Source organism: Macaca nemestrina, chromosome 8, assembly GCF_043159975.1.
Source record: "Macaca nemestrina isolate mMacNem1 chromosome 8, mMacNem.hap1, whole genome shotgun sequence".
Taxonomy (NCBI): Eukaryota; Metazoa; Chordata; class Mammalia; order Primates; family Cercopithecidae; genus Macaca; species Macaca nemestrina.
In genome coordinates this window covers 64,879,964-64,895,891 of record NC_092132.1, presented here as the reverse complement: position 1 = coordinate 64,895,891, position 15,928 = coordinate 64,879,964, and the positions used below count along the sequence as shown (strand labels likewise).

Genomic DNA, 15,928 nt, shown 5'->3' with positions numbered 1-15,928 from the left:
TCATAATGCTTTTAATTGTAAGACTGTGATTAATTCCTGATTCATTACCACATAATTGATAAAGGAAGAGGGAGATAACCTTTGTAGTTTAACAGGACTGTAGAATCCTTTGTCCCTTGCCTCAGGCTTGCTGGAAGCTATTCTAGAAAGCTGGAGAAGTTTCCTCAGGGTTTATGCACCTCTTCCCCAGTTTGTCATAGTGTGGGCAAGTAATTGATATATGTGGATTCTTTAATAACTTGCCAGTGCCTTTTTACTAGTGTTTCTACAGAGTATGTATGTTCACAAAGGGAGTGCTTGCAATGTTGGACCTAAACGATGGCTGATGCTTTTTTTTTTTTTTATCTGAGACTTTAAAAAGTGAGAATAAAAAAAAAAAAAAAAAAAAGGCCGGCATGGTGGCTCATGCTTGTAATCCCAGCACTTTGAGAGACCTAGGCAGGCAGATCACCTGAGACCAGCCTGGAGTTCGAGACCAGCCTGGCCAACATGGTGAAATCCCATTTCTACTAAAAATACAAAAATCTCAGGGCGTGGTGGCGCACGCCTGTAAATCCAGCTACTCAGGAGGCCGAGGCATAAGAATCGCTTGAACCTGGGAGGTGGAAGTTGCCGTGAACCAAGATCGTGCCACTGCACTCCAGCGTGGGTGACAGAGCAAGACTCTGCCTCAAAATAAATGAATAATAATAATAATAATAATAATAATAAAAAGTGAGAATCACTGTTATTATCTTCTATACTTTGACCCTTATGCAGCTTTCCCTGGACTGAGATGCCTCCGTTTTTCTGGCCTGAAACTCTCCAGATGGAACGAGTAAGGAGGGGCCTTCAGGCTCTGCGTAATACCTAAGACTCTGGAGAAGGTGAAGGCCAGCAGAGGGAAGCTGGGGGAAGGGAGGTGACAAGGATCCAAGCAAAGGAGTGGAAATTGGGCCTGGCGACTTGCTTTCCACCTTTCCTCCCCTGCCCTTTCTACCAGGTCAGATCCTCCTCCTGCTTACTGTAGCTTTCACATGTCAATAAAAATACTGCGTCATGTAATATATAATGCATTTCAGGTGCCTGCTACAGTGCCTGGCATGTGACAGGTGCCTATTATTCTTAACATTATTATTTTACAGTAATAGTAATATATTTTCTTTTCCTTTTCATCTATCTTTTTTTTCTACTATTTAGTTACCTGCATGGCAAACTCTCACTCTGAAGGCCTTTCCATCCCTCACACCAGTAGGACAATATTAATCATACTCTTCTTCTGTGAGGCCACTTATATTACATTATGTTATGTTACATTATATTTTGTTGTGTCTGCATTTCCTTCTCAACTGTGAACTCCCTAAACTACAGGACCTAGGTTTCGTTTTACACATGTTCGAATCTTCAGGGCAAGCACAGCACCTGGTACTTATTAAATGTGTGTTAAATGAATATTGGATAAATTGAGTCACAAAGAGAAAAGGACATATCTGAAAACCACATGCTTTATTTTGAGACTACTATCTATTGACATAGTATATGACCACCTATTGCCCTGTCCTTGGGTTTCCACAAGCTGCCTCTTTTGTATTATCTTTCATAGATTTCACTGTCTTTCTTATTGCTTCTGAATTTTTAGCAACTATTTCCTTTTGTGAAATATCTTGAGTTGCAATTTATTCCAATGTTGTCAGCTTTGCCACATTATCCATTAAGAGCATTTTTCTTTCATATTGGAATCTAAATCATTGTTAGCTATCTTTTATTGAGCCCTTGCTATTTATTAAACAAATATGTATTGAGTATCTACTATGCCAAGTACTATTCTAGGTACGTTATGAAATAAAAGAGACAAAAAGCTGTGCTCCATGTCTGGTGATAGGCCATGTGTTTTCTATATGTGTCATCTCATTAAATCACATGTTGTGAAAATGAAATTTTTCAATTCTCATGGCAAGCCTCAATCTAGAGAACTGGGAAATATTTCTAATTTACGTTCATTAATCTCTTATTTTATCTTAAGTGATAAAAGAGACCATCAAAGTATCACTAACTATACCATATTCTATATTTTATAAAATTTACCAAGTTTACTTTCCAGCTCAAAGCCCATTATTGTTTAATATTGAGCATTAAAATTACATCCTAACCCATGGGCTACGTGCATCTCTGGATGTTTATTAGGTGAGGTTGATAATTGTGCTTTGTACCCAGGCAACTTGGATGAGACTATTAAACTCCTGTGTGCCTGGGTTCTTATAATTATTACTATTATTAGGATGAACCACATGGCCCAGAAATTTGAAACACTCCGTTTGATTTGTAATCCCTGTTGCAACTAGGGAGTGTTGAAGAGTAATTAAGAGATAGTTTATCCAGCTTTCTTGCTGAAATAAGATTTTTCAAAATACACAAAATTGTTTTACTATGGTTAAAAAACACATAACCTAAAATTTATCATCTTAACCATTTTTAAGTGTGCAGTTTAGTAACGTTAAGTATATTCACATTGCCAAGAAACAGATTTCCAGAACTTTTTCTTCCTGTGAATCTGAAACTCTGTCCCTATTGAACAATGACTTTCTTTTTCCACCTCCTTGAAATATCTTTATAGGGCTTCCATGGACAATGTTTGCAGAGTTCAATGCTTTTTCTCGAAGAGGTCTCTGAAAGCACAAGAAGAAAATAGTAAGGCCAAAAAGAATTGGTGTCTGTGTTTTCCTATGAGGCATTTTACCCTATCCCGCTGTCAAAATTGCTGGCTGTCAGAAAGCTCCCTGAGTAGCATTGGGTCTTTAACAGATGACTCTGGCCCTGAGTGGTGCCAGGGAGTCAGAATGTATCTTAGTCTGTTTTGTACTGTATACCAGAGACTGGATAATTTATAAAGAAAAGAAATGTGTTTCTCACAGTTCTGGAGGTTGAGAAGTTCAAGGTCGAGTGGCCAGCATCTAGGGAGGGCCTTCTGCATCATAGCACATCAGAGGGCATTACAAGTTGAGAGAGAGCAGGGGGGTCGAACTGGCTTTTATTATAAGCCCCTCTTTCGATAACAAGCCACTCCTGTGATGGCAACATTCATTCATCCATCTATGAGGGTAGAGTTCTCATGGCCTAATCATTTCTTTCTTTCTTTTTTTTTTTTTTCTTCTTTGAGCCAAAGTCTCGCTCTGTTGCCCAGGCTGGAGTGCAGTGGCAGCAATCTTGGCTCACTGCAACCTCCGCCTCCCAGGTTCCAGCAATCCTCCTGCCTCAGCCTCCCGAGTAGCTGGGATTACAGGCGTGTGCCACCACACCTGGCTAATTTTTGTATTTTTAGTAGAGACGCGGTTTCGCCATGTTGGCCAGGCTGGTCTCAAACTCCTGACCTCAAGTGATCTGCCCACCTCGGCCTCCCAAAGTGCTTGGATTACAGGCATGAGCCACTGCACTCAGCCTCTAATCACCTCTTAAGTGGCCCCCATCTCAACACTGTTGCATTGGGGATTAAGTTTCCAACACATCAACTTTGAGGGACACAGTCAAGCCATAGCAGAATGCCTTTTGCTTGTTTGTTCTGGGAGGACTTCTAGAAATGGGTTCTAGGAGATAAAAAGGCCATACAGCTGTGGGCTCCTCCCCCACCCCCAGTGCTGGCATTCTCCCACTCAGAGCTCAGATAATGATCACGTGGCCTGCACTTAAATACCTCCAGTGATGGGCCTCTCACTGCACCTGAGGCCGATGTTCCCTCATCATCTTCCCTTTATGATTACTACAGGTTGTGAGAAAACTTCACAAAACTGGCCTCTTAGGTACTTGAAAGTATTTAGAGTTACCTACCTGGTCTGGTTCCTTGTCTTTTCTGCTTCAAGCTGCTTTCTTTCTTCTTCTTTTAAGAGACAGGATCTCTGTCGCCCTGGCTGGAGTGCATTGATAGGATTATGGCTCACTGCAGCCTTGAACTCCTGAGCTCAAGCGATCCTCCTACCTCAGCCTCCAGAGTAACTGCGACTATAGGTGTGCACCACCAAGCCCAGCTAATCTTTTTATTTATTCTTTACAGATGGGGTCTTGTTATGTTGCTCAGGCTAGTCTCAAACTCCTGGACTCGAACAGCTTGCTGTAAGACAGCCTGAAAGCCAGGAGACCTACTGGGTGGATAACTTTGTTTTTGTTTTTTTATTTTTTATGTTTTCAAGATCTCTTTGATGTCATCCTTCCTCCCACTCTAACCCACCCCTGCCTTTACGGGCGAGCATGTCATCTAGGAATGTTCAGAGTACACTGTGTCTCTACCTTGGTGATGATGTAATCCCTCATCTCTAGCTGGGGCTCTTGGAATTGCCTCTTGCCAGATACGGTGTCCAGAGCAAGATCCAATAGCAGGTTCTATAACTTTCTGCTAAAGGGTAGCATAGTCAAAGAAAATCAAAGTGAATAGATCATAATAAAGATCACCCACTCAATCTGATTGGAAAGAAGCCTACGAAATTAGATATATAACATAAAAACAGACTGGGTCGACTGGTCATGGTGGCTCACGCCAGTAATCCCAGCACTTTGGGAGGCCAAGGCAGGTAGATCACCTGAGGTCAGGAGTTTGAGACCAGCCTGGTCAAAATGGTGAAACCCCATCTCTACTAAAAATACAAAAATTAGCCGGGCGTGGTGATGGGCGCCTGTAATCCCAGCTACTCAGGAGGCTGAGGCAGGAGAATCTCCTGAACCCAGGTGGCGGAGGTTGCAGTGGGCCAATATCTCACCACTGCACTCTAGCCTGGGTGACAGAGCAAGACTCCATCTCAACAAACAAACAAACAAACAAAAGCGATTGAGCCTGGTGGCTCACGCCTGTAATCCCAGCACTTTGGGAGGCCAAGATGGGCGTATCAGTTGAGGCCAGGAGTTTGAGACGAGCCTGACCAACAAAGTGAAACCCTGTCTCTACTAAAAATACAAAAATTAGCCGGGCGTGGTGACGGGCGCCTGTAGTCACAGCTACTCGGGAGGCTGAGGCAGGAGAATGGCGTAAACCCGGGAGGCGGAGCTTGCAGTGAGCCGAGATCACGCCACTGCACTCCAGCCTGGGGGACAGAGCGACACTCTGTCTTGAAAAAAAAAAAAATACAAAAAAAAAAAAATTAGCCAGCTGTGGTGGCACACACCTGTAATCCCAGCTACTCAGGGGGCTGAGGCGGGGGAATCGCTTGAACCTAGGAGGTGGAGGTTGCAGTGATCAGAGATGGCACCACTGCACTCCAGCCTGGGTGACAGAGCAAGATTCTGCCTCAAGAAAAAGGAAAGAAAAGAAACTTTAAGAATAAAATAAAATAAAAATACAAACCAGTGCTATTTCATTAAGGAACTGAAGAAACTGCTAATGAATTAAGAAAATGTAAAGGCAGACCCAACCCTGAGAAACATGTTGAAAGAATTGAGAAACAAGTAAAAATATTGTGCAACTTTATCAAATTCCATGTATATGTTTCTGAAATATATTAAAACTCAATTTTTTGACAAAGAGAAAGAAGTAGTGCATGCTGTTTCTGCACTGAGCCCTGTAGTGTGTGCTTTTGCAACAATTGGTACTATAATAAATTCTAGACAGATAATTTATCTTCCACTATTTCAAGAAAGATTTCTGGACATTTCAAAATTAACTATGCCTTTGAGTTGAAGATTAACTTGTTTAGAAGACTTTGTGCTGCCAAAAATACCAAAAGATAACAAAAAATAATAAAGAAATAAGCAGCTCAAACTTTGCTGATCTTTATGATAAGCTAATTCTCTCCTGGTTATCTGCCTTTTGAAGCTCCGTTAACTCTATCCTTCACAGGCTACTAGGGCAGTAGCTTTCCAGTTTTTTGACCCTGATACACATAAGAAATACTGCAAATGGAAATCTAGAACAGACATTCTGTATGTATGTATCTATATAAATAAGAAAAAGTTGTATTAAGTATTTATTTCCCTTACCACTTGCAATTTACTGACATTTTCTTTCCTTTTTCATTCCATTCCTTTTCTGTCTGAAATTCTGTTCTATTATTCTGTTTATTTTGTTTTATCTTATTTCATTTTTTTATATTTAACTTTTATTTATTTATTTATTTATTGAGACAGGGTCTTGCTCTGTTGCCCATGCCAGAGTCCGGTGGCACGATTTTGGCTCACTGCAGCCCCTAACTCCTGGGCTCAAGTGATCTTCCCACCTCAACTTCCTTGAGCAACTGGGACCACAGGTGTTTGCCACCACACCTGGGTTTTTTGTTTGTTTTTTGGCAAGGGCGGGGTTCTGGGCTCCATATGTTGCCCAGGCTGTGCTCACGCAATCCTCACTGCTTCGGCCTCCCTAAGTGCTGGGATGACAGGCATGAGCTACCCTATTCCATTTTTAAATCTCAATTGTGACTCACAAAATTGTTTTTCCCACTTACTAATTAGTCTTAATGAGTAGTTTGAAAAACACTGCTGTAAAGTGTGGCAAAAGGTGAAAGCTAGAAATGTCCTCTCTGCACCAGCCCAAGAACCTTTGCTAATCTACTTCATATTCACTTTCTACACTTCTTTTTCACGAATTCATTTATTCCTCATTTCACTTATTAGAGGAATACCTATGAAGCATCTGCCATGAGTCAAGCACTTGGCCAGTTACTGGGAAAACAGTGGTGAGCAGGAGAAATGTGGTTTCTACTTGTCCCGAGTTTACAGGACTAACCCACTTGTTTAAAGTTACCAAACTTCCTCCCCTGTTGGGTGTACGGCAGTGGGCTGTCTTAGGGAACCTGAATCAGAAGTGACCTAAACACCAAGGGAGACAGTGGTGGAATGAGAAAGGAGGCAAGTGTGCTTTTTTTTTTTTTTGAAATGGAATTTCACTCTCGTTGCCCAGACTGGAGTGCAATGGCACAATCTCAGCTCATTGCAACCTCCGCCTCCCGGGTTTAAGCGATTCTCCTGCCTCAGCCTCCTGAGTAGCTGGGATGACAGGTGCCTGCCACCACGCCTGGCTAATTTTGGTATTTTTAGTAGAGACAGGTTTCACCATGTTGGCCAGGCTGGTCTCAAACTCGTGACCTCAGGTGATCCACCCGCCTCGGCCTCCCACAGTGCTGGGATTACAGACATGAGCCACCACGCCTGGTCACAAGTGTGCTCTTATATCATGGCACTGGGAGTGCCGTGATATAAGAAACTCTTTACTCAAGAGTTTCCTAGTGGTAACAATAAATGCAGTCTTCAGAAAGAAAGGCATTTTACTTGGTTTGATAATATGATGATGTATAGCGTCTTTCCTGCTTCCAATCTGATGGTGTGGGTGTGGGTAACACGTACATGATTACAACACAATTAAATAATATAATAGACCAACATAATATTTTTGAGTTGCATGCAGTTAAGGGATAGTTGAAAGGAGAGGAAATGACAGGAAATGAGGGTTAAAAAAAAGGAGCCTGGTTGTGGGGAGGAGTTTTCCGCGAGAGGAAGAGATTTGAATATTTTTACAGATTGAGAGAAAAGAACCAGTGGAGAGGCAGAGACAGGGCATCATTAATTAATGCGATAAGGTGTTGGTAGACAAAGGTTTCCAGGATTAACCTGGAAAATAAAATCCCTAGAATGGTGACCACTTTATGGATAAAATAAAGGGATAATAGACAAAGCCTGTACTATTATTATAGTTATTAAAAGCAAAAGATATTTGATATGGTGGAAACTTTGCCATTAGCTACTTTTTCTCATTTTCTTGAATGGTCGGGTGATAGCATTTTGTCCTGAAACTACTCCCTAAATTACAAGTGCCCTTGCTTCCTCCCTTTATTTCATGGATTTCTTTGGGCCCATCAAAACTACAGCATCTTTTGTCCTACGGCCCCTTGTTTGTTTGTTTGTTTGTTTGTTTTCTAACTTGTAAGGGAAGAATAGCATATACATTTAAAAATGCAAGCATCAAACTTATACAGTTTGATGAATTTTCATAAAGCGAACATATCTGTATGTAAATTCTACATTTACACACAGAAACAGAACATTACCAGCATCGTGGAAGCCCATCATTCTCAGAAACCCTTTCCCCATCCAAGTGTAACTGCTGTGCTGACTTCTAACAAAGGGTGCACTTTTAAAAGAGAAAATGAACTTTCCAGTAGATAAACTCACAAGCAAGAAGGTATTTCTTTAAAAGCTATCCAAATAAGGAAGGCATTTTCAACCTGTTCTTAGCTGTTTACCCAAAATATTTCTGTCACTCCTATATTGTTTGCCCAGTTGGAGCAGAAGCAGAGTGAAGAACAGGCCAATCAGGAGGCTTCTGTCTGGAAGACTCCCCTTGGAAACAAACATTTTGAAATGGGAGGTAGAATTAAAACCAAATGTGAACCAACTTATATAATAAGTAACCTGTTTCTGGCTATCTTATGCATCTGATGCATTGATACCTTTTTATTTTGCTTGTTTGTTTGTTTATTTTGAGATGGAGTCTTGCCCTGTCACCCAGGCTGGAGTATAGTGGTGCGATCTCGGCTCACTGCAACCTCCGCCTTCCAGGTTCAAGTGATTCTCCCTGCCTCAGCCTCATGAGTAGCTGGGATTACAGGCGCCCGTCACCACGCCTGGCTAGTTTTTGTATTTTTAGTAGAGACGGGGTTTCACCATTTTGGCCAGGCTGGTCTTGAACTCCTGACCTCAGGTGATCCACCTGTCTTGGCCTCCCAAAGTGCTGGGATTACAGGCGTGAGCCACCACACCCAGCCTGATGCATTGGTATCTTTTTAAAAACCAGAATCTATTTTTCATTATTACTTACAAAATAAAATTTTGGAAAATACAGAAAAGTCAAAACAACCCACAGTTCATCACCCAGCAACATCATTGTTAATATTACGGTATATTTTCCTTTTTGTATTTCTTATTGATTAGATTATTTATTGAATGCATATGCATGGTCCCTGTGGCATTATTTGTAAGAGTGAAAAAATGGACATGTTTTAACATCCATAAGTAGGGAATGGTTAGATTATGGTACAAACATAGCATCATGACATGTTGAAAAGGATTAAGTGGAACTATGTGAACTGACATGGGAAGATACCCATCATCAATTTGTAAGTAAAAAAGATTCAGAACAATATTTATAAAATGATCTCATCTATATTTAAAATACATAGATGATGCCGGGCATGGTGGCTCACACCCATAATCCCAGCACTTTGGGAGGCCGAGGTGGGCAGATCACCTGAGGTTGGGAGTTTGCAACCAGCCTGACCAACATGGAGAAACCCTGTCTCTACTAAAAATACAAAATTCGCTGGGAGTGGTGGTGCATGCCTGTAATCCCAGCTACTCTGGAGGCTGAGGCAGGAGAATCACTTCAACCCGGGAGGCAGAGGTTGAGGTGAGCCGAGATCATGCCATTGCACTGCAGCCTGGGCAACAAGTGCAAAACTCCGTCTCAAAAAAAAAAAGATGAAAAAGGATTTGGATGTTGACTTTTTATCCGAAAACAATTCTTTTGGTCTCACATAGATATGGCTTAAGTTTTTTGTTTTTGTTTGTTTTTTTTGAGACAGAGTCTCGCTCTGTTGCCCAGGCTAGAGTGCAGTGGCACAATCTCGGCTCACTGCAAGCTCCGCCTCCCGGGTTCACACCATTCTCCTGCCTCAGCCTCCCGGGTAACTGGGACTACAGGCGCCCACCACCACGCCTGGCTAATTTTTGCATTTTAGTAGAGATGAGGTTTCATGTGTTAGCCAGGATGGTCTCGATCTCCTGACCTCGTGATCCGCCGGCCTCGGCCTCCCAAAGTGCTGGGATTACAGGCATGAGCTACGGCGCCTGGCCTTAAATTTGGTTTAGGAGTAATTAAGAAACACTTTGCAGCCGGGGGCGGTGGTTCACGCCTGTAATCCCAGCACTTTGGGAGGCCGAGGCGGGCAGATCACGAGGTCAGGAGATTGAGACCATCCTGGCCAACACGGTGAAATCCTGTCTCTACTAAAAATACAAAAAATTAGCCGGGCTTGGTGGCGGGCCCCTGTAGTGCCAGCCACTCAGGAGGCTGAGGCAGGAGAATGGCGTGAACCCGGGAAGCAGAGCTTGCAGTGAGTGGAGATGGCACCACTGCACTCCAGCCTAGGCGACAGAGCGAGACTCCGTCTCAAAAAAAAAAAAAAAAAAAGAAAGAAAGAAACACTTTGTATTCAAGAGCCAATGCATTTTGAGAACAATGGCAAAAAACTATTCATTCAATACATACTTATTGATAAATAATTGTTTAGAAACCAATACCCAACTGTCTCATGGAAATCTGTCAGGTATTTAGAGTTACCATGTTTACAATATTTCCTATTACATACTAATTTATCATTTTTAGTGAGTGATTCTCTTTTGTGAGACATTAAAGCATCACTAAGTCAGGCACGACTTACTGAGATACAGCAGAATTTGAACTCAAGATGCAACCAGAATACTCCAAGTGCAAGGTCGTTTATTTCCAATTGCCTTGAAGTTGGCGACTACGTTAGAAATATGGCTGTGGAAGTACCCCATTCCTACAATATAAATGATTTCCCCCCTTTTTTATTACCAGAATTTGAAAGAGCCAGCATAAAGGAGTCCTCCTCTATGAAGGCATCGATGTTTCACTCAGACAGAATGAGATGCAGTGTTCTTTTCATATATATGTCAATATTTATCTACATTATTGCATTTATCATGTATAGTTTTTTTTTTTTTTTAATTTTTTGAGGCTGAGTCTTGTTCTGTCGCCCAGGCTGGAGTTAAGTGGCATGATCTCAGCTCACTGCAACGTCTGCTTCCTGTATTCAAGCGATTCTCCTGTCTCAGCTCCCAAGTAGCTGGAATTACAGGGGTGTGCCACCACGCCTGGCTAATTTTTTATATTTTTAGTAGAGATGGGGTTTCACCACATTGGCCAGGCTGGTCTCCAACTCCAGACTTCAAGTGATCCACCTGCCTCGGCATCCCAAAGTACTGGGATTATAGGCGTGAGGCACCGCACCCAGCCTATCATGTATAATTGTAACTATTTACTGAAGGGTCTCTTCCAATAGATTATACTCTTCTTATGGGCAAGGCTAATGCCTTTTCTCTTTGAACCCTAGTGCCTAGCATAGTATTCAACACATACGAGTACTATCCCTGAGATACTGCAAGGTTTATATAATGGTTTGTAGAAACCAATGGTAGTATCTAAATGCCTAGGTAAAGAAATACTTTTAAAAGCAAGTCTTTTTTAATGAATATTTTACATCTGACTGATTTATTTAGTGACCGTAGGTTTTATTTTTCAAAAATGGCCACCATAATGTATTTCATGCCGCACGCTACTTGTACACTGAGAAGGTGACACTCTTCCCATCAAGTACTGTGGCTTATATCCCCTCTGCTTGAACTTGGGCAGGTCTCTGTGACTGCCTCAACCAACAGTGTATATAGTTGGAAGTGATGCCATATGACTTCCAAAGATAGGTCATACAAATGCCTTAGATTCTGCCTTATCCTCTTGGGACACATTCTTGGGATCCAAAAAACTATGTAAGGAAGGCAAGCTCCCATATGGAAAGGCTACATGCAGGTGTTCCAGCCAGCAGCCCCAGCTGAGGTCCCAGCCATTCGCCAGCATCAACTACCAGATATGTGAGGGACTCAGATGGTTGCAGTCCCTAGCAGTTGAGTCACCAGCTGACACTGCATGGAAAGAAACAGGCTGTCCCTAAAGAGCCCTGCACAAACTGCAGATGCATGTGCAAAATAAATGATGGTTGTTTAAGCCACCAGGTTTAGGTAGCTTGTTATGCAGCAAGAGATAACCAGAACAGGTCACCGGGAGTTCACATGCCAGTGGAAATGGAGGGAAGGGTTAGGGGCCCAGAGCCATCCATTCTATTTCCTGTTTCTTAATCTTGGTGCAGTGAGAAGCAGCATGGTCAGATGGAAGCAGGATTAGAACAAGAAGGATGACCCCAAATGGACCCTGAAAAGTTAATTAGAAGCTGCTAATTTCAAACAGAAACATTAAAAATGTATTTGCGAGGCACAGAGTTTATTTTTTGAGGAGGCAGAAAAACTATTTTAAGTGATTACAGAATGATCGTGGCAAACACTCTTCTCTCTATATATGTATATACACATGTATAATGTATATATATGTATAATTGTAACCATTTACTGAATATATATACTGAATATATATGTATAATTGTAACTATTTGCTGAATAGATAGATAGATAGATACAGAGAGAGAGAGAGTGAAAGAGAGACCGAGTCTCACTCTGTCACCCAGGTTGGAGTGAAGTGGCATGATCTCAGCTCACTGCAACCACTGCCTCTTGGGTTCATGCAATTCTCATGCCTCAGCCTCCCGAGTAGTTGGGATCACAGGCATGTGACACCACGCCTGGCTAATTTTTGTATTTTTAGTAGAGACGGGGTTTCACCATGTTGGCCCAGCTGGTCTCGAGCTCCTGACCTAAAGCCATCTGCCACCCTTGGCCTCCCAAAGTGCTGGGATTACAGGCATGAGCCACCGCACCCAGCCCTAGTATCTTATTGATGTGTTCAGAATCATGTATGGTGATTGCATGGACGTGCCGCTTAACAAAAGAATTACGGATGGATAGTGTAATTATCTAATGCTGGTGATTTGTGAATTTGTGATGAAGGACCCATTACCTGCTGCAGAATGACTTCAAGATTTGCCCAAAGATTTGCCCAAATAATCAGTGTGAACAGAATGTGGTTACCACCCTTATCAATGCTTTTGACACAGTAAGTTATACTGTGATGAAAAAATTACACAGGAGCAAAATGCATGCCTCAAGTGTAGATGAGTTAACTGGCTGGTTCATGGACACAGGCTGCTTGCTTTCTTGGAAAATTACTTGTGACAGTTAAATTAACCTTGGAGATTGGCAAAGATTTGCATATTTTTTTTCCCATTCTTTATGAACTGCCAGGTTCTTTTGCGAGTACAACAGTGCACTTTTATGTTAACAATGAAATACATTATTTGGGAGGAAACAATGAAAAATGAGATTGAAGAAACCAACTATGAGTTATCAACCCTTTCAATCTATTAAAATACTGCAGCATATAACCTTGAATAAATTGTCTTGGTTCTTTAATGAAGATTAAATGTAAAGCATTTTTTATTAAGAAAAAACGGCTATTAGATGTGAATTTCCCCCTTATTCCCTTTTAAGCCAAACTACCTATTTTTTCTTTAAAAATGACATCCATCAGCCAGGTGCGGTGGCTCACACCTTTAATCCCAGCACTTTGGGAGGCCGAGGCAGGTGGATTACTTGGGGTCAGGAGTTCGAGACTAGCCTGGCCAACATGGTGAAACCCTGTCTCTACTAACAACACAAAAAAATTAGCTGGGCGTGGTGGCACATGCCTGTAATCTCAGCTACTTGGGAGTCTGAGGCAGAAGAATTGCTTGAACCTGGGAGGTGGAGGTTGCAGTGAGCAGAGACTGTGCCATTGCATTCCAACCTGGGTGACAAGAGCAAACTCTGTCTCAAAAATAATAATAATAATAATAAAATTAAAATGACATCCGTCAAGTTCGCAATGGTCTTTGGCTTAGACTAACAAGACTGCATTCCTTTAGACTGCCAAATGAACAAATGCTAGCATTTCCACCTGCTCTCTGACAGTGAGATGCTCTCCTTTATGAAGTTGGAATAAATAGACGTCAAGACCTGCTTTGTCCTATTGCTTGAGTCTTGGAGGGCTAAGGTTAATTAAAGACAATTATTAAACCCCAAATATTGAGAAAGTATATGCAGAAAGATATTTATCACAGTATTGTGATTTTAAAATGTCAAAAAATTAAATATTTCAAAAACATTGGATGATGCATAGCTTATAAATTATGATTACGAAGAACATTTGGCAACAGGGGAGATCTTTAAGTGGATAGAAAAAGGAAAGAAATGTATTAAAACCCTAACAAAGATTGCTTTAGGGTAGCAGAATAAAATGTGATTTTATTTTCTTTTCTCATTTTTTTCTCTATGTTCCATAAAGGTGATTATATTATTATTATTCAAAATTACTTAAAACAATTGCTAAGTATTTAATGATGCTTGAATCCAGCAGGAGAGAACAGAGATCATTTTGAGCTATAGGTTGAAAGGAAATGACACGTAAATATGGAGAAAACCTTGATGGGGGGGGGGTCTTTCCTTCATCATATCTATGCAGATAGAAGAAGTGGCTACGGCCGGGCGCGGTGGCTCAAGCCTGTAATCCCAGCACTTTGGGAGGCCGAGACGGGCGGATCACAAGCTCAGGAGATCGAGACCATCCTGGCTAACACGGGCGAAACCCCGTCTCTACTAAAAAAAAATACAAAAAAACTAGCTGGGCGAGGTAGCGGTCGCCTATAGTCCCAGCTACTCGGGAGGCTGAGCCAGGAGAATGGCGTAAACCCGGGAGGCGGAGCTTGCAGTGAGCTGAGATCGGGCCACTGCACTCCAGCCTGGGCGATAGAGCGAGACTCCGTCTCAAAAAAAAAAAAAAAAAAAAAAAGAAGAAGTGGCTTCCAGGTGGACACAGCCCCCTCACAAATAGGCTCTATTCCATTTCCTATTTTTCCTAAAAAGAGCCTTTGCCTGAATTCTCCATCTAACTTCTTCAAATCCTCAACTAATCACCCAATCTGGAGTTAATAAAAAACATTTATGTATAAGTAGGAGCAAATAATATTTTACTTTTTTATTTATAAGATAGCAAATGCACATCAGGAATTGCAAAGCTGTTTCTGAGAAAACGAGGATCCAGTTTACATGAAGAGTTGTGAAGAATATATGAAGATGGGGTGCTATCAGAGGTGAGGTAACCCCGGTTTTGAGGGGAAAACCTTAAAACTAGCGAAGAAAAGCCAGTAAGAAGGGGAAGTAGAATTTGCAACATAGAAGTAATTGAGCCACAAACTTTACAAAAAAGCGTGATATAGAACAAAAGTTAGATTATGAATAAAAAATAGATTAACCTAGGCCGGGCGCGGTGGCTCAAGCCTGTAATCCCAGCACTTTGGGAGGCCGAGACGGGTGGATCACGAGGTCAGGAGATCGAGACTATCCTGGCTAACACGGTGAAACCCCGTCTCTACTAAAAAATACAAAAAACTAGCCGGGCGAGGTGGCGGGCGCCTGTAGTCCCAGCTACTCGGGAGGCTGAGGCAGGAGAATGGCGTAAACCCGGGAGGCGGAGCTTGCAGTGAGCTGAGATCCGGCCACTGCACTCCAGCCTGGGCGACAGAGCGAGACTCCGTCTCAAAAAAAAAAAAAAAAAAAAAAATAGATTAACCTGGAGGGGGTGCGGCTAGCAGGAAGGCGTTGAATAAGTTATCTTGACTTTCTAAAAGATTTTGGGTTTTCAGAGTGGTCTCAAGTTGCATACCTGCAGCCCTTTTGGCTTGCTCTTCTGCCATAAGCATGTTATTAAGCTGCAATTTACATCTGTACTTGAAACACAAATTCAGATTTTAGAGAGTATCCAAAAGTTCTTGCTTTTCTCACCTTGCTTTAACAAGTTTAATCCTGGATGACACTGACTTTCTTCTATACACATTTTTCATTTAAAAGATTATTCTAGTTACAAATAACTACTGATAGGTTGATGCCAAATTTATTTAAAACGGTGTCTTTTTTTTTTTTTTTTTTTTGAGACGGAGACTCGCTCTGTCGCCTGGGCTGGAGTGCAGTGGCCGGATCTCAGCTCACTGCAAGCTCTGCCTCCCGGGTTTACGCTGCCTCAGCCTCCGGAGTAGCTGGGACTACAGGCGCCTGCCTAGTTTTTTGTATTTTTTTAGTAGAGACGGGGTTTCACCATGTTAGCCAGGATGGTCTCGATCTCTTGACCTCGTGATCCGCCCGTCTCGGCCTCCCAAAGTGCTGGGATTACAGGCTTGAGCCACCGCGCCCGGCCTAAAAC

The 15,928-nt window shown here is 42.0% G+C and overlaps 1 long non-coding RNA gene across 1 annotated transcript; it reads left to right on the top strand.

Annotated features, from left to right (window-relative positions):
- The first annotated feature begins 390 nt into the window (after positions 1–390).
- On the top strand, positions 391–14,949 carry LOC105483532 (uncharacterized). The gene is made up of 3 exons (XR_011606935.1): positions 391–982; positions 2,594–3,978; positions 14,719–14,949. It is a non-coding gene; the product is annotated as an uncharacterized lncRNA (long non-coding RNA).
- Positions 14,950–15,928: the final 979 nt, after the last annotated feature.